Here is a 24,143-nt window from a genome sequence, read left to right on the forward strand (position 1 = left end):
GTAAGCTGCATTTAGGTGAATCCATTTTGAGCTGGCCTACTGACATACAGTGGGTTTGCACGGGATTTATGCTTGCAGTGACCGGAGTTTTGTGTTCCTGGATTCATAGGGTTTGTGTGATGGAATGCAGAATGGTCTGATGTCTTCTCAGTAGAAGGAAAGGGGAAAAGTCACTGTCATCAGATTGATGCCACATGTTTTTGTTGCTATGCTTCTATTAGTTAGTGGGTCCCAGCAGTGAATTAGACCTGCATACGTGAGAGTCCTATATGAGTCTTGTCGGACACACTTTATGTAAAGATCTGGACAGGCAAAGTCTCTTATTGTCTTATGTGAGGTAAGTGCCCACAATGTACCACATTTTGTTGAAAGAAGCTCCATTTCATTGTGTAGTAGTGAATAAAATGCAGCACAAGCCTGCAGCCAGTGGAAGGCAGATAGTGGGCTACCTTGTACTTGGGTGTGGTAAAAGGAAAAGCTCATTGGTACAAAAGTGGATACTTGGTGGCAAATTGTGATACACCTCAAAATGATTTCAATGGAATTTCCTGCATCATGTTGTTTGCATTCAAATGGACTATAGAATAATGATCAGCTTGACATAAATTTATTTTATTTAGAAATAGCGTGCAAGTAATTTGTTCTAATCCAGCAAGTGTCAGTGTTAAATAGAATGTGCATAAAGTGTAATGTTTGTAAGAAGCTTTCCTATATGAGGTCCTGCCTTTGTATGCCATCAGTAAAGTAACTGCATTGGAAGATTAGGCATGACATTTGTGTTGGGATACCCACTGCTTTTAACAAGTCCATTAAGAGTACACTCCTGTGCAAGGTGGAACCATTCCTTTAATGTTTAGCTCCTCTTTAATCCAGTTAGTAAACGTTCAGCACGTCTTTCTGCTGTTGCTTGCAGTCACTACGATCTAAAGCTTTTTCTGGCAAGGGTATCGTTATGGAGCTAAGAAGCAAAAGCTGCTTTAAGAAAAATTAGAATGTTACGGGGGTCTGCCTTTCGTTTTTTGAATGCTGCATTACTCCCGCATTGATTGGTAGCATGTTGCTATTCATGCCCGTGGTCAGTGTTATGAACTTCTTAAACACTAAGAGAACCATGCTTGATGTGGAATTTACTTAGTTTGATCACCTGGTCTGTTAGGCATTGTACAGACATAATCAAGTAAAAACAGTGCACCACTGCTGTATTCCTAATATCAAAGTATGGGTACAGCTGTTGTGGTGTAGTTGTTTTTGGGTCTGGTGTGAATCTTTGTGTTCCCTGCCAAGTTTGTTTTAATTATGTTACATTTGGGTGACTTGTAGTTGCATATATGAATAGTTATATATTTAAGTGAAGCAGTTAATTTGGCCACTTAATGGGCATTTGAATTTGCAAGTTGGTGATTTTGGGCTCACATTCAGTGCTCACGATGATGAATAATGTCATTGCCTAACTGTTGGGGGATATACCCAAGCAGTGAAGTTAATGGGTCTGTCGTGAGTCATCATTTATTTGAGAAAGTAATATAAAGGCTGATCCAATCACTTAAAAATAAATACATGGTAAATTGTCATTTTCAGCTTGCACATTAGTGCAAGAATAAGAGTAGGGCTGTGTGTGTTAATTGAGCTTTGTAGTTGTATTGTAATTGGCCATACTACTTTTGGTATGAGCAGCTCCAGCTTCATGAGCATAAGACCCAAGGCTCCCAGGCATTAAGCAGCACAGCATCTGAAATTTTCCCAATCAACTAGCCTCTCTGCTTTTTTCCATAATACTCTGCAGAGTAGCTTCTTCAGCAGATCTCCCTTGCTGCATATAGAACTAGCATCAGAGAAATGCCCCAGGTCACTTTCATCAGAATCTGGTTAATTTGTTTATTCTCTGAAAAGCATTTTAAGTTTACACTTTAAATTACTGTAGTTTTACTTTTCTTCATTCATTGAATCTCATCACCTCTCATGTCAGAATGTCAGGCCTTTTTTTTTGGATAACTTTAAACATTTCTTTACTGACACTTCCTAGCCTTAGGCATTTTTTCCGCTCCACCATTGCAGCTGTTTTGTTTTCATTTGAAAATTGTTTTCTCCATAGCAGCAGTTACATTTGTGTGTTTTTGAATATGTTCAGCAGTTTATTAGTAACTGGGAGTAAAGCCTGCAAGTGAAAATGTGAGCACAGAAATCTGCCTTAAGATAGACCTGTTTTGTGTGTTTATTGTTTAGGTGAAGAACATTCTACTTCTGCTTGTGAAATATGTACATCCTTTGCACCTACAGCTGTTAGAATTGCTCAGAATGGAACAAGACTATGTGCCGTATTCCTGTGCAGCTTCCACTTTGAGGCAGCTGTTCAAAGTTTGCTCCATCTATCTCTAGGTTGGAGCCCATAGCTATTAAAGATGATTCTGCCAGGTTTGAGGATGTAGGAGTGGGAGGGGAGAAAGAGGAAACATAAAAGTGATAATGCGCGATTACTTTCTAGGTCTTACTGCTTAAGAGCCGAGAGTAGAAGCAAAATTCCCTTCTGTGCATTCTTATATTGTTTATAAAATCCATGTCCAAGATTTGTCTGAAAGGTTCACACTGAAATTAGCTGAACCAAAAGTGCGACTCCTGTTTTACATTCAGAGGTAGGAAAAAAATTATCAAAGCCATCATCAGCAAGATCATGCAGGTGTTGACTATGGTATGGTGATGAAGGCCTTTCTAAAGACTCAGCAAAGAAGGTGATCTGTCTCTTCTGAAACTAGTGCCATCGTAGACAGAAGCAGTTATTCTTTGTCTTCTTTTTTCAGCTTGCACAATCCCATTTCTTCTCAGTGGTCTCCATTCAGATACGGATTTTGATTGAGGATGAGTTCAAACCAGTAGGTGCCAATGTCAGTACCATCAGATTTGTAAGCATTGGCTTGTGTCGGTATCAGGAACCAAACCATTGGGAGTCAACTCCACTGTTGTAGATTTTGCAATCTGAATCTGATTTTTTCAACACTGGATACCTTTCATCACTATGCTTCATGATCAGCTTTTTGGGTTATTCTTAGTGTCAGTTTGTCTGCATCATGTTTAACATGGTCAGCTTTTCAGCCTTCATGATAAAGGTTGTTAATGCCAGGTCGAAGATGAACAGGTAATTCAGTCTCGTTTATGGATGTCTGGGTTGGGCTGTTTGCTGACATGCTTTGGCCTGGTGCCCTCAATCTCGAGTGTCATTGAGGTCAGTGTCAATACCAGTAATGGAGACTCTTTAGCAACAAAATTGGGCTCAACAAAAGACATTTCTTTGTTCCCTAAGCTGTCATCCTTTTCACTCAGCAGATATTTAGATCAGTGCAAGCTTCCTCATTATCCACGGACTCATCACCTCTGAGGTCTGATAGGAAGCGTAAGTGTATCAGGAGGCACTTGGATGCCCCTAAGAAGTCCCCCCACCCCCACCCCAGATATCAAGTTCAGATAGGGTGCAGATTCCTTCCTTCCTTTCAAAGTCTCGGAATTCCTCATCATTCTACCCCAGATGACCCCATGTTTGGAATGTACTTGATATGATGAGACTGTCCTTCAGCTTGGTGCTTCCTCCCATTTACAAAATTATATGGCTGGTTGTTTGATCTGCATAGAAAAGCCATGATTTTGTGGCACCTGTCCTGAGGAGACTAGCTATATTGTCCTGTGGCTTCCCAAATATTGAACCTTCTGGATGAAGGTTGTCAAGCTAGAGTTCAATATTTCTAGTCGTTCTTGAAAATGCTGTTACATTGTGGAGTCATGCTGTGTATTCAGTGGATAAGGAAATGAGGGCTATGGTCCGGTACTTTTATGCATTCTTCACTTTTTTTTTTTTGTTTGAGGGCAGTAATCTGTCTGTCTTGGGTGATAAGACAGCTCAGGCTTAGGATGTGGTCGCAGAACTCGGCTGTTGTCTTTTGCTGTTTTTACCATGTTGTTTGCTTGTATTTCCCCAGATGGTGCAGCTGAGGGAATTTAGCATCTGTATATCACTTCATCATCACACCTGGCTACACCTGACGCTTGTTGATGAAGAGATCAAGAAAACCTTCACCATTTCCCCCTTTAGATTTGTTGTCTTTAGCCTGTCATTTAAGAATTACATTGTGAACATTGAAGAGGGGAGCAGGCCTATCTCCAATGTTACTGTAAAGTTTCACATACCGCTATATACCTTTAAGTATCAGCAATGCCCAAGATGGCTCTGGTGTTTACATGGTTAACAAGAAAACCAGTTGTCTGGAAGGAACAATATTATGTAACTTGCAAAACTGTCAGCAGCACAGAGACCGGAAATATTGACTGCAGCCAGGGGTAACTTGTACTGCCTTTTTGAGCTGGGGGGACAACAGCCTAATCCCTGAAAAGTCCCACTGTGGAACCAGACAGAGGTCATCTGTCCCTCCAGTTACAAGCATAGCGGTCCACAAATGCAGGGCAAATGTATAACGCAGATTTTTTTTCTGTACCCCTCCCTTGCTAGACATACAACCCTGTCAAGAGTGGAACAAAAAATGTTAAAGTCTCATGTAGAAAAGAGCCATCAAGAGGCCCTACCAGACCAAAAGGGGTCAGGTTGTTACTCCAGCTTCTCTTTAGTTCCTAAAGAGTGAGAGGGAGGACCTCAGGTCTGTACTCAGTTTGAGCAGCCTAAATGAATTTATTGCAGACATTTTGGGTAATCATGGTGCAGTTATTTCTCAAATGTCTATCAGAAAGAGAGAGAATCTGATGTTCTTCATGTTTCACTGTTGCAGTCCACCACCTGTGGGTTATCCCTGCTGTGGTAGTCCTTGGCTGACCCGAATACCTGAGTCAATGTTTTTCTGCATCGGCTGCTGTCGCTTGTTGACTGACGTCAGGTCGTCAGTGCTATAAAGCAAGCAGCCGACACCATTACATCATTCATTCTTGCCGTGGAGCCCGTAGCAGAAGCAGTTTGCAAGTGTGCCGGTTGGTCGCTACCAGAGTTTGAATTACAGCTGAAAACGTCTAAAACTAAGTACCCTGTTGGTGATCCTTTTTTCTTGCACTAACTGATGTCCGAAAAAGTTAACAGTTGTCTCGCCTGTGGAAAACAGATCCCACACTGAGACTTCCATTCATACTGTGTCACTTGTTTAGGCTCAGACCACGACGTCCCCCGCTGCCGGTTCTGTGCCCTCTTTAATGCAAGAAACATAGGTTCATAGGTTCATACTAGGCTATCTGCCCTAGGGCATTTATAAGCCTAGCCAGAGTGTGTTTGGCTTTCGCCACCCATTTTAAATTAATTTTGCTATTCCCTTTTTCAAGATTAGTATACTGTGCCTCTGTCTAACAGTGACACAGAAGTGATACCCGGGGTAAACCTACAATCTCCCATCCACTAATCAAGATTCCTCTTGAAGAGAGTCAATGAGGGACTCTGCCTAACCTGGACTGGGATTTTATTCCAGAGTGAAGGGAGCCCCTCTGGGTTATGAATCTGTCCCTCCAGCATGTCCTATTTATTTCAGTGCTGAGGTTCAAGTCTCTCGAGCGCGTAGCTTGATGGGATTTAGATTTTCTGAGGTGCAACATGTCCATTAATTCTGGGTTGGACATGGCTTTATAAGTCAGGCACAGATCGCCTTCTGAGCAGGCAGTATGCCACTGAGTAGAGCTGGAGTTTCTTTAACCGGGCAGCATATGGCATCTGTTTGAGCCCTTTGATCCTCTTGGTGAGGTACTTTTGGGGTCTTTCCAGTTGCTGCAGGTGTCTGGTAAGGTACATCCCAAAAGGGGCATTGTACTCAATTATGGGCCTGATGAGGGATGAGTAAAGAGGCACGATGACCTTCCCTGATCTAGATGTGAATCCCTTCATGATTAGGTGGGCTATATAAAATGTTCTTCTAACCACTTTGGCCACGTGGTTGTCAAATGAGAGATTGCTATCAACTTGGGTCCCCAGGTCCCTAATTACTTCTTCTGTACTTAATGGATTACCACCTATGTGGTAATTTGTGGGCACTTTGTTTTTGCCAAATGGGATGACTATACACTTTTTGGCCTTTAGCTTGAGGCCATGGCTCTGGCACCAGTTGTCTGTTTCTATGAGGCCCTTTTCGATGCCTGTGTCGGCTGGAGAGTCGATAATGGCGCCCAGTTTGCAGTCATCTGCGAACTTGGTCAGCCACAGTCCTTCCGTGTTGGCCTGTACCTCCGAGAAATATATACCGAACAAGAGAGGTCCCAGGACTGAGCCTTGTGGGACGCCACTTGTAACTGGTTTGGAGTCTGACATGCCTCCAGCAATTTCTAACCATGTGGGTTCTGTCCTTGAGCCAGTTTGCAACCCATCTAGTGACATAAGGGTTTATATTTAAGCTGGTGAGCTTATCTATAATGCCCGAGTGGGGTATTGTATCAAAGGCTTTTGCGAGGTCCAGGTAGGCTGTGTGGACCACCTTCCCCTCGTCAATGGCCTTGGTGACTGTTTCAAAGAAATTGACCAGGTTTAAGAGGCAGCATCTGCCCTTAACAAAGCCGAACTGGGTAGGATCCAGTGTCTGTAGGTCCCCAATATCTTTATTTATGAGGTCCATGATGATCCTTTCCATAGCTTTGCAGACCAAGCTAGTCGGGCTTATGGGGCGATAGTTTCCAGGATCCTTTGAGGCACCACCTTTGTGGAGAGGGACCACTGTTGCTGTACGCCACTCTTTGGGTACATATCCTGTAGTAAGACTGAGATTGAACAGTAGTTTTATGTTTGGGTTTAGCTCTTCTTGGAGTTCATGTAGGACGCAGCCCGGGACACCGTCTGGTCCCATTGATGCTGTGTTTTTTGCTTTGGAGAGGGCGGCTCTTACCTGAGCATCGGAGATGTCAGGGGGCAGCACTCTGCTGGGATAGATATTTGCCCTTTTGGTGGGGAGGGGGGGGAGACGTTTGCACTGAACCTGTCAGCTTGGATGTTGGCAATGTCTGTGGGTTTGGTGTATTTTTTGTCATTTTGGACTAATTCTGAGCATATGTGGGAATTCCCACCCAAGTTCCTAACATAACCAAAGAAAGCCTTGTGTTTATCCTTAGTGTCCTGTGCAGTTTTTCTCTGAAGCTGGCCTTAGATGGTTTTATGAGTGCCCGTAGTTTTTTGCTAATACTGATCAGAGATGCCTTCCCTTTTTGGGATTTTGCTCTATCATGTAGTAGCTTCCTCCTTATATTGTATAGTTTGTTTATGGCTGGGGTCCACCAGACAGGACGTCTGCCTTTGGAGGATTGGGTCTTGGTTTTATTTGGGATTGCAAGATCCATGCGTTCCTGAGGGTGTTCATAGAATGCGTTTATAAAGGATTATGCGGTCTGGGCCGTATTTTCCACAGGCCCGGGGGCTTTGAAGGATTCCACTTCGATTTTGAGGAGTGTGAAATTTGCTTTAGAGAAGTTTTTCACTGTAGTTTTCTGGGCAGGGGGTGGGGTCGGCATGTGAATATCCTGTGAGATTAGTTTATGGTCTGATCTTACCAGTGAGGGATACACTTCTGGTCGAAACATTGAGTCCCTATGTTGGTGATGATCAGGTCCAGTATCTTTTCCCCTCTTGTGGGAGTGGTAACAAGTTGTTCCATAGCATTTGAGTTTATAAATTCTAGGAACCTATGGGCTAGGGTGTTGGAGCTAGAGTAATGCTCCCAGTCTATGTTTGGGTAGTTGAAGTCGCCCAATATAATGGTGTTTGAAGAGACCTTCATATTTTCCATTGTTCTCAGGAAGGCCGAGTGGGGTTCCTGGGTTTGGGAGGGTGGTCTGTAGCAGGCTATAAACTGTTAGTTGCACATGGATAGTCTCTGATGCTTCGTGCTGTGCCACCAGCCTGGAGGTGTGGGTATCTTTGACGAATATTGATACTCCCCTCCTTTTGTGGTTCAGTCCAAGTTTTGGGGCCGAAAAGCATGGTATGAGGTATAACCTGGTAGTGCTGGGGTGCTCTCGGGAGCCTTGAACCATGTTTCTGTTACTGCACAGATATCGATGTTCTCCATGCTAAGGAGAGTTTTGAGTGCGTGCATCTTGAGGTTTAGACTTCTGGCGTTGAGTAGCATTACTCTTAGTTTCTTATCCCTTGTGATACCTATGGAGGTGGGTTTGTCTTTTGAGCCTTGCCTAAAAAAGGCACTATGGGGGTAGCAAGAGCCTTTGCCAATATCCGAAAGCCCAGGGGTGACAGGTGCAAGCCGTCCCTAGCGAATGACACCAATACTTAAGCCAGTTGTTGAAATTGATCATCTTGTCTTCATATTGTGGCATCATTCTTGGTGAGGGTAAGATGCTACTCAAGGTCAGGGTCATACCGGCCTGGGCTACATGCTTAGAGAGGTCCTCTATGTCTCTTTTCATGTAGTCCAGGGAGGTACATCTCAGGTCATTCACACCAGCATGGACAATGACTGAGTCATATTTGTACTTGCCTTGGAGTGACCTGAGTGCTTGTGTTATGTGGCGAATCCTAGCACCCGACAGGCAGCTCACCGTGACCTTCTCCTTGTTCAGCCTGGTGAGCAGGACGTCAGTGTGCCTGACGATAGTCACCTATTACAAGTGTATCAGGTGTGTTGTTTAGCCTTAAGGGCTGTGACTGTTCAGCACACTGGCTTTGTGAGCTATGTGTTGCACGTGTTTTGTTTTGGGGTAGCGGTTGCTTGGGTGTCTGCTTTGGAGGTCTCTGCTGCTTAGACAGATTTTTATTTAGAGCCTCCGAGTATGTTTTGTGTGTTTATGTGTTTGGTTTGCTGTCGTGGTAGGTCTATGTGAGACTGGAATTGTAGTGAGTGTGGTTTCCTTCTCCTCCTGACTGGTTACGCCAGTACTGAGTTGAGAGAGCTTAGCCTCCAGTTTGGCTATATGGTTGCATCTCTCACATGTGTTGGAATTTGTTGGGAGGAGGAGAGGGTTGTCTGTGTACATGAGGCAGTTGTAACATTGCCTCAAGATTCCCAGATTCACCAGCTGGACCAGAGAGGAGATTGACAGCTGACCTTTGGACATGCTAGAATAGTATTGGGAATTCCTTTATAATTGAAAAAAGGGCCAATGGGGAACAAGGTACTCAAGGGGAATTTGTGAGGGTGTAGTGCTTTTAATTTTTAGTGCTGACTTAGTGAGCAAGTGCCAGGTAACTTAAATGCAATGTGTTACAGGTAACTTAAATGCAAAAACGACAAACAGTAACTTTCTTTCAAGTGAAACAAGGAAATAAGTACAGTAAGCAATGCAGATATCACTAGGGATCCACAGAAGCCCTGAAAAGCCGCGTTTTAGGTGAAATTAGCATTTCAGGGAAATAAGCAAGCAAACAACAAGCATACAAACAAAGCTAGATTCAGCAGACCTGGATCTAGTCTATGCTACAGCAAACAAGGTGTACCAATTTCAGTAAGAAACAGTTCAAATATGCAGGCACTATAAGCCTTTAACCAGAAATTCCCAGCTCAGAAGGGCAGAGTCCAGCCTCTCCTCCCACAAGAGTGCAGACCACGAACCTTCTTAATGTAAAATAACTGGCCTGAAGCCCAAGTGCTTAAACCAGAACTAATACACTTTTAGAATAACAGACACTAAGCCCTCAGTCAGCAGTTCCCAACTTAGAAGGATGTAAGCTACCTGTCCTGTCACCACAGTGCAGGCCACAAACCTTCTTAATGTAAAACAACTGGTCTGAAGCCCAAGTGCTTAAACTAAAAGGCTTAGAATGAGTTACACCAAGCAGTAATAAATACAATTGAGTACTTTTAAGATGACGCAAAAGCAAAATAAAGTAGGAAGAAACACAAATACAGTAAGAGCAGATACATTTTTTTATTTTTTTTTTTTTAAGTGGAAAGAGGGAAAGGAAAGAGAGAAAGGAGTAGCGGAAACTAAGCTAATGGGCCTTCTCAAATGTTCTCCCTGTACTGGGAAGAATGAGGTAATGACACTAGACTGGGAGGAGGGTCCCAGATCAAATTTACACTAGGGGCAGGCAACTGCAAAGCCACCAACTATAAAAACACTATACCAACAGGGAGGGAGGGTGGGAAGCAAACTGCAGAAATGTTTCTCACACCTGAAAAGCAGCAGTGAGCCTTTAAATGAAAGTTTTAAACAGCTAAAGGAGCCTCTAGAAAAAAGAGTTTAACTGCAACAAGTTATTACAAACAAACAACCCAACAGATGCTTAATAAAAGTGGACAATTTCCAGTTAATACCTCACACACAGTGAAACTAGCTAGAAAAATACACAGTACACAAAGTGCTATAAATAACAAAGAAATAAAGAACAAAATAAACAAAAAACAGGATACTTAATGTTATATATTATAGAGGTCATCTGTCCCTCCAGTTACAGGCATGAAAAAACATTTGTCGTAGAGTTTTTGTTTCTCTCAGACTGATGGTTACTCTTAGTATTTTCGTCTTCCATCTTCACATTCCGAAATGGTGTCCGTCAGCCAACAATCCATAGACGTTCCGAAAAAACGTAGAGATAAAGATAGAGACAGACCACACAAGGCTAAGGCTTCCAACGACGGTACCACTAAGCAGGTCGTTAGTTCTCCGGAATTCAGTAAGGTGCTTTCGCAGCCCCTGATGCCTGATACAATATGTACGCAGGCCTATACAGAGGCCCTTTCTGAGTCTGGAATGCCGCAGAAATCATCTTTGTCTTCCGAGCCTTTGGTTATTTCTGCCCTGGTTGGGTCCGGAGCCACAACGCAGGCACCGGCTTCCGAGGAGGCCTTTCGCACTACCAAGTCTAGACAAAAAACGACATCTTCTCATCCAACTACCGTTTCTCTCAGACCGATGGTTACTCTTAGGCCTAGAAGCCAGGCCACTCCTAGAAAATCTACCTCTAGCCACCATCTTACTCCTGCTCCACCCTCCCAAGACCAAATGCTTAAGATGGCGGAGGATCTTATCTCCCTTATCAGGGGTAGTCAAGCCACAACGTCTAAAAGGAAAAGACACCTTTCTCCTGAAATAATGACAGAGCAGGATTCTGAGGAATCTCATTATTCAGATTCTGAAGAGGAACAGCAACCTCTGACTACTTATGAGGATTCAGATGCAGAGGAATCCATTCCTTCTGCCTTCCCACCAGAAGACCTTTCCTTTGGGGAAACCCTTCACACCCTCAGGGAACATTTCCACTGGGAATCTCAGGACTTCCCTCAGTCTAAGAAAAGACTAAGAGAGTTTCTAGACCTGCCCCAGCACAGACCCCTTGGCCATCCCCCCTATCTTAGAAGTGGTAGATGATGTTTTCCATGAATCCAGCTTAGCCTCTGACACCCTCCCACCTGCTCCCAGTAAACCTGATGGGTATTAGAGTACCAGATTCTCACAAATACCTGTACAGAAATTCTGCTGCAAACCCAGAGGTCATTACACAGGGACCTAAAGGAGCTAAGGCTAGTTCTGCAAATAATCCTATTCTTTCTTACAGTGATTCCAGAGCTTTGGACAAATGGGGTAAAAAAGTATACACATCTGCAACTTTAGCTGTCAGAGCACTCAAACTGTCCGTTCCACATGTTAAAATATCAACAACATACTTTGGAACTATTAAAGCAAAAGATTTCTACCTATCCTGACTGCCAGTTCGAAAGAGTTAGCAGATTTACTGAGCTCTACTTGTCAAGTGGCCAGACATTCATTGCACTGTGGATATGACACCTTAGAAGCCTCAAGCAGGGCAGCAGTGTCAGGATCTGTCATTAGGAGACATGCATGGTTGAAGGAACAACCTCTCTTGATCATGTCAAGTCTAAATTAATTGATGCACCCTGGGATAAGGACCTCTTGTTTGGAGTAAAAGCATAAGAGGTGCTTAAAAAGATGGAAGACACAAAGCAAAATCTATCCAAACAGCAAAATATTTCTTTCAGGTTCAACCTCCTAGGTTATGCAGGAATTTTCCCTCTAAGCACTGGTCATTTCCTGCACCTAGCAAACAGGGGCGCAAGGTAAGCCCTGCAGGGACAGACCACCCAGGCCCCTATCTCAGGGACAGCACCGATCCAAGCAGTGGATCACTTCTGCCCCAAGGGCAGGGAGTTCTAAGCCATCCTTCTATGGCAAAAACTCTCAATGATGCTCTCTCCCCTCCTTTCACTCACCAAAAGCTAGGAGTAAGGCTCTCCCTCTGCAAAGAAAATTGGCTTTCTGTAACAAAGGATCAATAGGTCTTAAAGATAATTTTTCAGGGATACGAATTCTCTTTCAGCGAACTCCCAATTCCAAGAGGATACCCAGAAATGCCTCCAAATCAGTGGGCAGAGGCATTGAAACAAGTCCAAACTCCCATATTCTAGGGGGCAATAGAACCTGTTCCTGCAGATCAAACAGGCAAATGCTTTTATTCCAGACCATTCCTTATTCCCAGAAAAGAGGGTACTTGGTGCCCCATGCTGGATCTATCCATTCTGAACACCTCCCTGGTGGTCCCCAAATTCAAATTGCTAACTTTGCAGCAGCTGCTGCCTGTGCTGACAAAAAAATGCTTGATCAGTGACCCTAGCCCTAAAAGATGCCTGCCTCCACATCCTCATAAGGGAATCCTGCAGGAAATTCCTGCGCTTCAGAGCAGGCTCACAACACTTTCAGTTCTCTGCGCTACCCTTTGGCTTATCTACTGCTCCCATGGTATTCACCAAATGCTTAGCCCCAGCCATAGCATTTTGCAGACAGAGAAATATATAGATTTACTCTTATCTGGAGGACTGCCTCATTCAGGCAGAGTGCAAAGAAAAGCTGCTCCAGGACCTCCTCTTTGTCAAATTCTCCTAACTTCCTTAGGGTTCACCATTAACGAGAAGAAATCAAAGCAAACACCCTCCAGGAGGATTATTTTCTTGGGAGCACTGCTGGACACAGCATCCCAAATGGCCTTCCTATCCCCAGAAAAGTAGAGCTTCCTGCCTCTGTACTTTACCCAGCTGGTTTCCAGAAGTCACCTCATGGCGGAGAAGTTCCTGCAAGCCTTGGGATACATGGTATCTTGCATCCTTCTAATTCTTCTGGCCAGGCTTCACATGAGAAAACTTCAGTGGTTTCTAAAGAACCTTTGGTGTCAGCACTCTCAGCCTCTTGAGACCTCTCCCTGTGATCCCTTGTATAAGGGCCGAGTTTCTCTGGTGGACAAGGGTCTGTGCCAAGAACAAGGATCTTCCCTTCATGCTTCGCCTACTGGGCAGACCATCACCACTGATGCCTCAGACATTGCTTGGGGTGCTCACCTAGCAGGCAGGTGCACCAAAGGTCTTTGGGATGCCAGCACCTTCCCTTACACATCAACCAGAAGGAAATGATGGCATTACAAAAGACTCTGACATCCTTCAAACCCCATCTCAGGACAGGGGTTCTCCTTATCAGAACAGACACCACCACAGTAATGTGGTACATCAATAAGCAAGGGAGAGACCTGATCTTACCCTCTGTGCAGGCTAGCCTTGAACCTCTGGCTGACGGCCTTCTCCATGGGATTTACACCTAATAGTCCAATACCTACCAGGGACCAAAAACACCTTGGCAGACAACTTAAGCAGAAACTTGCTGGACCCCACGAATGGCAGCTCCACAGAAAAATCATTTTGCAAGTCACTCAGGAGTGGGGTACTCCGGAGGTGGATCTCTTTGCTTTGCACCTCAACCACCAACTAAAAAAAAAATAATTCTGTACCAGGGAGTATCACCACCTAGTGGAAGGTGGATGCCTTGATCTTCCCCTGGAATACCCTCTTTGTGTACGCATTCTTTCCTCTGCCTCTTATTCCCAAGGTACTGATCAAGATAAGGGAGGAGAGACAAAAGGCCATCCTCATTGCTCTAGATTGGACCAGACAGCATTAGTATCCCTTACTGCGCAGCCTGACCTTACAGCCTCCCAGGCAGCTTCCCCTGATATCAGACCTCTTAGCTCAGGTGGGGGCTGCTGCAGCCAGATTTGCAGACTCTCAAACTATCAGCATGGCTAATACTTTAAAAGCAAACCAGGGGCCCCTGTTAAGCAAACAGGTCCTAGATATTATCACAGAGGCCAGAAGGCCCAACACCAGAAAATCTTAAGCAGGGAAATGGAAAAGATTCTGCTCCTGGAGCCAGTCCAGAGGGGGCAGTTCCTCACAACCTTCCATCCCTCTTATCCTGGACTATTTAGCGTAGTTACTCAATAGTGACCTCTCCTTCTCTTCTGTTAAAATCCAAGCCTCAGCCATTTCAGCTCATTTCAATACAGAACGGCCCCTGTTTTCACATCCTTTGATTAAACAATTCCTCAGAGGAGCTTCTAATATCAGATCCCCAGAAGGCCACTCACTCCAGCCTGGGATCTGAATTATGTTTTGGAAACCTAACCTTACCACCTTTCGAACCTGCTGCTTCACAGAACTGAAATATCTCTCCTGGAAAGACTGCTTTCCTACTAGCTATCACCTCAGCCAGAAGGGTTTCAGAACTTCAGGCACTGTGATGGCCATTGAGCCCTTCATCATTTCCCATGCAGACAGGGTCTCCCTGAGGCCTAACCCCTCCTTTATGCCCAAGGTGGTATCTAATATGACTCTCAACCAGGCCATACATCTACCCACCTTCTTCCCTAATCCTCAAAACAAGGGGGAAAGAATTCTGCACTCACTAGACGTGCACAGACAGCTCAGATACTACCCTGGACCATACTAAACCCCTCAGAAAACAGACCAACTTCTTGTCAGCTTTGCCCCAGGGGCAGAGGGGAAGCCCATCTCCAAGCAAACCATTTCCAAATGGATATCACACTGTATCCATTTGTGCTACAGATTACATGGGAAACCACTCCCTAAATCTATTCGTACCCATTCCACTGGGGCAGCCTCCACTTCCACAGCATTCCTCAGAGGAGTTCCCACCAGGGACATCTTGGAAGCCATCACCTGGATCTCTGTCCATACCTTTACAAAGCATTACCACCTACCTCTTTTCTCTAAGGTTAGGTTAGGGTTTGCCTCTGCAGTTCTGCAGGACATGCTTAACCATGCCTAGGTCTCTAACTAATCCTTCCACCCCTCTTCTCAGCTTTGGGAATCCTCCCACAGGTGATGACTGTAACAGTGAAACATGAAGAACATAGTACAGTTTTGTACACTTACCATAAATGTAGATGTTTGAGTGTATTCACTGTTACAGTCCTGGTACCCCCCCCCTCCCCCTTATATCATCTTTCCTTAGACATAAGCTTCATATGGTGGCTTTTAGCCACCAGGACAACTTTAACTTACTTCCTTGGGCTTCTGACTGGTTAGGGCAAGAAAAACTGATGTAATGGCATTGGCTGCCTAACTTTAAAACACTGATGACTTGACGTCAGTCAACAAGCGACAGCAGCCAACGCAGAAGAAAATTGACGCTGGTATTCGGGCTGGCCAAGGGCTACCACAGCAAGAATAACCCACAGGTGATGACTGCAACAGTGAATACACTTGAACATCTACATTTATGGTAAGTGTACACAACTGTACTTTCCTTATACCTCCTGTGCGCCTGTCTGTACATAAGGATTTCCAAGAAATCAAGGAGGTTTCTGAAGTTTTGTAAAGGGACCAAGGGTTTCAGACTCTTCCACTCAGTCTGACTTTAGATCTGTGGGTGTTCGCCAAATGCATATTCATATTCATAGTTGCAGCAAACCAGGGGCTACAGGGGATAAAGTTCTTCCCTTACATGTACTAGCATCTGCCTACCACAATTTGGAACAGGTCAGTCATTGTGCAAGAGAATTTTCTAAGTTTCTTTCAGTTTTTGAGAATGGTGGTGAACATTGCAAAGTGTGAAGAGGAACCTGCACAAATTTGTTTATGCAGTCTCGACACACTGTTTTATAGAGCTCATTTTCCATCAGACATTTTACTTCCTTTACAAAATGGCTCCATGACAAAGTGCACAAATTTTAGGAAGATTAAAAGTCTCCAACAAATCCTGGCTAAAACCAGGCCAAGCACTTAATCCATTAGTTAATGAATATGTTTTATTTCAGTTTACAAAAAAAAAAATTGCTTAAAGCAAAAAAGCTTTATTAGGGGTAAAAATAATCATTCTAAATAGTCGACAATGCGCTAAAACTGATAACATACATGATTGTTAGGTACCTGTGTAGCAGTGAAGGATAAAGACTCAAGTCTGCCGCAGGTGATCAGTGTTAAGATAAATTCTTGGGCTTTTGGAGGAGCTGGCTAAGGGAGGCTGTGTGTGAGTGTTGCTGACTCGCCCATCCTGGGAGGTGGCAGCTCTGGCTTATCACACTAGTGAAATCTAACTTTAGTCTGTCATCTCAGCATTGCTCTGCACAAGTTGCATGGTGAGCCGAGAAGCATGCAGCATGTGGAGGTATGCTTCTTCTTGGAGAGTGGCTGTATAAAAGATTGGAAGAGCTGCAACAAAAGAGGATGATACCTCACCAGGGGAGAGAGAATGGGCCACCCTGCAGGACCAGCAAGTTGTCCCCGCTCCCAACCCACCTGACTGTCACCATAAATGGATGAACACATGGGTGGATTTCCTGGCTGGATCAGGCGGGCTGTAGGGCTCCCTGCTTGCGATGGAATTCCTGACTCTCATGACCACTGACCAAATGGGCGAGCTGGGTGCAGGTAGAGGAGTCATCATAGGTCATAGGTAAGTACTAGGCTTAATTAAGCCTAGCCAAAATGTTTAAGCTTTCGCCTCCCATGAGGTTTAATTACCTGCGCCTCTGTTGAGCAGGGCCACGGACGTGATTCCCGGGGTGAATTTCCTGTTTCCCATCCACTCAACAAGATTCCTCTTAAAGAGCGCTAGTGAGGGGCTCTGCCAAACATATATGGGGACCTTATTCCAGAGCAAGGGGAGTCTCTGGGACACGAGTTTGTCCCTCCAACTATTCCTGTTTATTGTTGCTGTCAGGTTAATGTCCCTTGAGCGTGTAACTCTGATGGATTGGGTTTTCCTTAGGTGGAGCATTTCCATCAATTCGGGGTTTGCCATAGCCTTGTATGTTAGGCATAGGTCACCTCTGAGTAGTCGGTACACGACCGAGTATAGTTTGAGTTTTTTTTTAGCCTCGTGGCATAGGGCAGATGTCTTGTAAGGTACATCCCGAATGGGGCATTGTATTCAATTATAGGTCTAATGAGTGATGAGTAGAGGTGGACAGTAACTTTCTTATTCCTAGATGCAAACCCCTTTTGATAAGATGGGCCATGTAGAAGGATTTTCTAACCACTTTAGCGATGTGGTTGTCGAAGGAGAGGTTACTATCCACCTGTGTCCCTAGGTCTCTTATCACACACTCTGTGATAAGTGGGCTGCCACCTATGTTGTAATTCATTGGTACTTGTTTTTTCCCAAAAGGTATGACACTGCACATTTTGGCATTTAACTTGAGGCCGTGATTTGGCACCACGTATCTGTATCAGTGAGACCCCTCTGAAGGATGTCTGTCAGTAGGATTCTCAATTATGGCATCCAGTCTGCAGTCATCTGCAAACTTTGTTAGCCATAATCCCTCCATGTTTGCTTGTAACTCTGAGAAATAGATGCCGAACAGGAGGGGTTCCAATACTGAGCCCTGTGGTACTCCACTAGTCACAGGTTTGGAGTCTGATCTAGCATTCCCTGATGTTCATCGTGTTTCACTGTTGCAGTCATTACTCTTGGGTTATCCTGCTAGGCTACCCTCAGTCGGCCAGAATTCCAAAGTCTAGGTCCGGTGTCGCTTCTTCCCTGACGTCAGTGCGCCAGGGGTATAAAAGATGCAGCCGATGCCATTTTCTTCAGTCTTTCTTGCCGCGTGGTGCTCAAAGCAAAAGCAGTTTGCAAGTGCCGGTCGGCCGACTCCTGAGATTTTCAAATCCAAATGTCAAAACCGAAGTCTTCATTAAAGCTAAGTACCCCATTGGGGAAACTTTTTTCTTGCTCCAGACCGATGTCAGAAAAAGTTAGCAGTTGTATTTCTTGTGGGAAGCAAATACCTCATAAGGATTTTCACTCTTACTGTATTCCTTGCCTAGGCCCTGATCACAACGTTGCTGTCAGTTTTGTGCTAGATTTAACCAACGCACTATCAAGTGTCGGTTTGATTTTGCATTTCATTACTTTGGCCGAATATTTAATTATATAATGCCGTCGGACCAGCCGACAACCGGAATTTACAAAAAACGCAAGGACAAGGAAAAGGATAGGCATCCGAGGTCCAAAACCGACGACGAAGTCTCTGCTAGGCCAGTCGCCGGTTTGCCAGTTCTCAGTGAGGTGCTTTCGCAGCCCCTGGTGCCCGCTGCCTCAGAGCCACAGGCCGCTTCCTACTCCCACGTGGAGCCGACTGGGCCTCTGGATACTCAAGGTATTGGACACTCGGAAATCATTCCTTCAGATGGGTCCGGAGCCGCTGAGCAGGCATTGGCTTCTGAGGGTGTCTTCAGACCTACACAACTATATATTAAGCCATCTTCAGCTTCAAAGACTAAAGCAGCACTAAAGACAAAGAAACAAGTACAGCATTCTCCTACTCAGACTTCCATGCCTAAAAAACAGATGCTTAAAATGGCCGAAGACCTAATTACTTTGATCAGGGGCTCTCATCCCCCTCCTGATAAGAGGCCTAGGCAAGAGACAGAGTATGATTCTTCTGATCAGGTTTCTGTTTCCTCTGATTCCTCTTCTGAACAGGATTACTCCATGCTTCCCTAGCCTCTCCTCCTGAGGATTATTCTTTTGGGGAAACCCTGCATACCATGAGGGTGCATTTCCACTTGGACATCCAAGATTATTCTGAATCTAAGAAAAGGCTCAGAGACTTTCTGCTACTTCCTCAGCACAGACCCCTTGCTATTCCACCTGTTCTAGACATTGTAGATGATGTATTTTCAGAGTCTGGCCTGTCCCCTGACTCTTTACCCCCTGCACCTGCTAAGCCAGACAGATACTACAGAGTCCCGGATTCTCATAAATTCTTATATAAAAACCCCACTGCTGACCCAGAAACTATATCTCAGGGTCCCAAGGGGCTTAAAGCTTCCACTGCAAAAAACCCTGTCCCCTCTGATAGGGATTCTAGGGCTCTAGACAGATGGGGGAAAAAGTCTACACTACTGCTACCCTGGCTGTAAGGGCTTTACATTGTCAGTTTCATATGCTTAAATATCAGCAATATTTAATGTCACTGCTTAAACAGAAATTGTTGACAAATACTGAATGTTCAGAGAACAAGGAATTGCAGGATTTATTGCATGCAGCTGAACAAGTGGGAAAGCATACTTTGCAGTGTGGTTATGATTCACTGGAGGCCTCTTGCAGGGTCGCTGTTACAGGTTCTGTTATTAGAAGGCATGCTTGGTTAAAGGAACAGAATTTGCTTGATCATGTTAAATCAAAATTATTAGATGCACCAAAACAGCATGACACTTTGTTTGGTACTAAAGCAGAAGAGGTGTTGAACAAAATGGAGGATAAAGCAAAATCCATGCAGACAGTCAAGGATTTCCTACAGGTACAGCCACCCAGGTTTAGCAGGAACTGGCCTTCCAAAAATTGGTCCTTTCCAGTGTCAGACAGACCACAAAGAGGCAGATACAGGCATCCCAGAGGCAGATCTCAGCCCCAAGGCGCATACAGGCCTAAACAAAGGGGTGCTCCTACCTCCAAAAGTGGAGAAAACAAATCACAACCTTACAGGAAACAGTCCCAATGACTTTCCTCTACCAGATCCAAGCACTTTTCTTTTGGCAGCCCCCTTAAGGGGAAAACTAGCACTTTTTTCATCAAATTGGCAAATGGTAACCCAAGACAAATGGGTCCTGAACATAGTGTCCCAAGGCTACAGGTTCCATTTTCACACTCTACCAAGGTCAAAAGGTATGCCAGACCTGCCACACAATCAATGGGCAGAGGCACAAAAACAAATTACAGCCCTCATGGACAGGAGGGCCATTCAGCGAGTACCACAACAAGAGCAGGGGCAAGGATTTTACTCCAGACTTTTCCTAGTACCCAGAAAGGACAAAACCTGGAGACCAATACTGGACTTGTCTATACTAAATACGTTTCTGGAAGTTCCAAAATTCAAGGTGTTGACTCTACAGCAGCTACTGCCCATGCTGGGCAAGAAGGCTTAGCTCGTAACTTTGGACCTAAAAGAGGCATACCTGCATGTCCCAATCAGACAATCTTGCAGAAGATACCTCAGATTCATAGCTGGCTCAATGCATTACCAGTTCTCTGCACTGCCCTTTGGCTTATCTAATGCGCCCAGGGTCTTCACAAAATGCTTGGCACCAGTAATTGCGTTTTGCAGACAAAAAGGAATTCAAATATATCCCTACTTGGATGACTGCCTAATTCAAGCAGAGAACAAAGACATTCTTCTAAAGCATCTGGCATTTGTAAAAAGATTACTAATTGGCTTAGGGTACACAGTAAACAAAAAGAAATCAAAACTAGTGCCCTCTCGAGATAATATTCCTAGGTGCAAACTTAAATACAACTGCCCAGATGGCTTATCTCACGCCAGACAAACAAAAGCAACTGACTTCTTACTTCAAGAAATTGGCAATAAAAACCCACCTATCTGCAAGGAAAATCCTGCAGGCCTTGGGTTTCATGGCATCCTGCATTCTACTAATTCCATACGCCAGACTGCATATGAGGAAACTACAATGGTATCTAAAAAGTGTTTGGACTCAGCATTGCCACAGCCTGGAGACAGTAATTGCACTCATTCCCTGCCTGCAACAGGAGTTTTGATGGTGGGCAGAAGCCTGTCACCACAACAAGGGTCTGCCATTCAGTTTACCCACAGCCAGACAGACACTGACAACGGATGCATCAGATTATGCCTGGGGGGCCCATATGGCAGGAAAATGTATTCAGGGCACATGGCCTGCAAACCAGATGCATCTTCACATCAATCAAAAAGAGATGCTAGCTGTTCAAAATGCCCTGACAGCTTTCAAGGACCTGCTTCATCTAGGGCAGTTACTGATAAAGACAGACAACACTATGGTCATGTGGTACATAAAAAAGCAGGGAGGTACACATTCCTACCCCCTCTGCAGACAAGCAATGACCTTATGGGACACAGCATTGGCTTTTCAAATTCACCTGCAAGCACAATTTCTGCCGGGAAAAACGAATACTCTGGCAGACGAACTAAGCAGAAACCTCATGGATCCCCACGAATGGAAACTGGATCCACAAGTCTTCAGCATGATGATAAGGAAATGGGGATGCCCAGACATAAATCTATTTGCCTCCCCTCACAACTGCCAATTGCAGAGATTTTGCACAAGGATTTATCACAAGCAAGCATGGAAAGTGGACACCCTATCCTTCAGCTGGAAAAATCTAACTGTATATGCTTTTCCCCCACTGCCTCTCCTTCCCAGGGTACTCCTAAAGGTCAGACAAGAGAAGCCAAAAATTATACTGATTGCACCCGACTGGCCATGCCAGCACTGGTACCCAATCCTAAAGAGCTTGTCTCAAGGTCCAGCATGGATATTGCCTCAAACTTCTCAGTTGCTGACCCAACAAAACAATCCGATCCTGCACAGCCAACTCAGGACCTTAAATCTGGCAGCATGGCGGATAATGTAGCCATTCAGAATACTCCTCTTTCAAAAGCTGTTATGGATGTTATTTTGGAGGCCAGGAGGCCCGGCACCAGAAAATCTTATACAGAAAAATGGAAGAGATTCTGTGCTTGGAACCAGGAACAAGGCATTGACACGTGTGTACCAAATATCCCTCAGATTTTACAATACCTAACTGAGATGCTGAACAAAGGCCTTTCCTTCTCATCAATTAAGATTCATGCCTCTGCCATTTCAGCCCATTACAATATGGAACCTCCTATCTTTTCTCATCCTTTAATAAGGCAGTACCTCAGAGGTGACAAAAACATTAGGCCTCCAAGGAGGGCACCAATTTCGGCCTGGGACCTCAATTATGTTTTGGAAAAACTCACAATGCCTCCTTTCGAGCCAGCATCAACAGCAGATATAAAATTCTTATCCTGGAAAACAGCTCTGCTCCTAGCAATAACCTCTGCAAGGTGAGTCTCGGAGTTACAAGCAGTAATGGCTGTGGAACCTTTTATCATTTTTCATCCAGACAGGGTTTCTCTGAGGACAAACCCTACATTTATACCTAAGGTGGTGTCCAGTGTGACCCTTAACCAAACCATTCACTTGCCAACCTTTTATCCTAATCCACAGAACAAGGGTGAGAAAATTCTGCATTCTTTGGACATACACAGGCAGTTACGCTTCTACTTGGACAGAACTAAAGATTTCAGAAAGACTGAGCAACTTTTAGTGTCATATGCTGCAGGATCACAAGGAAAGGCTATCTCAAAACAGACTATTTCTAAATGGATAGGCCATTGCATCCATTTCTGCTATTTTCAACATGGCAAATCAGTGCCTATGGGCATTAGGCCTCATTCCACCAGAGCAGCAGCCACTTCAGCAGCCTTCCTCAGAGGAGTACCAACCAAAGATATCTTAGAGGCTGCAACTTGGAGTTCAGTGCACACCTTCACAAAGCACTACCACTTACCTCTTTATTCTAAGTCCAGAGCAGGCTTTGCCACTGCAGTTCTGCAGGGCCTCATAGCCTCTCCTAATCCTATTTAGCCCAGCCACCCTTCCTCAGCTTTGGGATTCAGCCAAAGAGTAATGACTGCAACAGTGAAACACGATGAACATAGTACAGTTGTGTACCTACCATAAATGTAGATGTTCGAGTGTATTCACTGTTGCAGTCCAGGTTACCCACCCACCATCCCCCTTTTCTTTGCTGGGACTTATCTGCACTTCTCTATCCTATACAACCTATTTGGTGTATTTGCTTGTAGATGAAGGAAATGTTATTTTTTTGCATGCATTTTTATTGGCATATTTTTCAGCCTACCAATTTGGGGGCGCCTGACATCTGGGGCAAGAAAAACTGAAGAAAATGGCGTCGGCTGCATCTTTTATACCCCTGGCGTACTGACGTCAGGGAAGAGGCGACAGCAAGCAACGCTGGACCTAGACTTTGGAATTCTGGCCGACTGAGGGTAGCCTGCCAACAGGATAACCCAAGAGTAATGACTGCAACAGTGAATACACTCGAACATCTACATTTATGGTAGGTACACAACTGTACTTCCTCACTGAATGGGTTCTATCCGTGAGCCAGTTGGCAACCCATCTTGTTACGTAGGGGTTTATGTTTAGGTTAGTGATTTTGTCTATAGTTCCCGAGTGGGAAATGGTATCGAAGGCCTTGGCAAGATCAAGGTATGCTGTGTGGACCACCTTCCCTTCATCTATTGCCACAGTGACTTTCTCGAAAAAGTCAACCAGATTGAGGAGACATGACCGTCCCTTTACGAACCCAAACTGAGTAGGGTCTAGAGTTTGTAGGTTCCCGATGTCTTTGTTTATGAGTTCCATGATGATGCGCTCCATGGCCTTACAGACTAGGCTCGTCAGGCTGATGGGGCGGTGGTGGCACCTCCTTTGTGGAGTGGATGACTGTTGCCGTTCGCCACTCTGTAGTCACATGGCCTGACGTGAGGCTGTGGCTAAACATGGTATTAAGATGCGGGATTAATTCGTTTTGGAGTTCATGTATCACGCAGCCTGGGATGCTGTCAGGTCCCATGGATGTGTTTTTTGCTTTGGAGAGTGCTGTTTTCACATGGGTGTCTGTGATTTCAGGGTCAGCACAATCGTCTGGTATGGATAAGGGCTCTCTAGGTGATGAGGGAGGGGTAAAGTTTGCACTGAACCTATCTGCCAATATATTGACTTTTGAACCATTATGCTGTAGCTCAGAGCAGATCGGAGTGTTGCAGTTTAGGTTCTTGACATAGCTAAAAAATGCCTTGTGGTTGTCTTTGGTGTTTGTTGCTATTTGTCTTTCACAGTTCGCCTTAGAGGTTTTTATGAGGGTTCTTAGCTTTTTGCTAAGGTTGGTCAGGGATCCCTTCCATTCCTGGATTTTTACTCTTTTTTTGTAATAATTTCTTCCTTCTATTGTAGAGCTTATTTATGGCCAGGGTCCACCAGACTGGTTTCCTCTTTTTGGAGGCATGGGTTTTGGTCTTGTTTGGGATAGCACAGCCCATG

The 24,143-nt window shown here is 44.6% G+C and overlaps 1 protein-coding gene across 1 annotated transcript in view; it reads left to right on the top strand.

Moving 5' to 3' along the window:
• HLTF (helicase like transcription factor) overlaps window positions 1–24,143 on the top strand; it is a gene marked incomplete in the record, with an annotated part of 1,324,997 nt that overhangs the window by 962,445 nt on the left and 338,409 nt on the right.

This window comes from Protopterus annectens, chromosome 4.part1 (assembly GCF_019279795.1).
Source record: "Protopterus annectens isolate FY-2018-M chromosome 4.part1, PAN1.0, whole genome shotgun sequence".
NCBI classification, from domain to species: Eukaryota; Metazoa; Chordata; order Ceratodontiformes; family Protopteridae; genus Protopterus; species Protopterus annectens.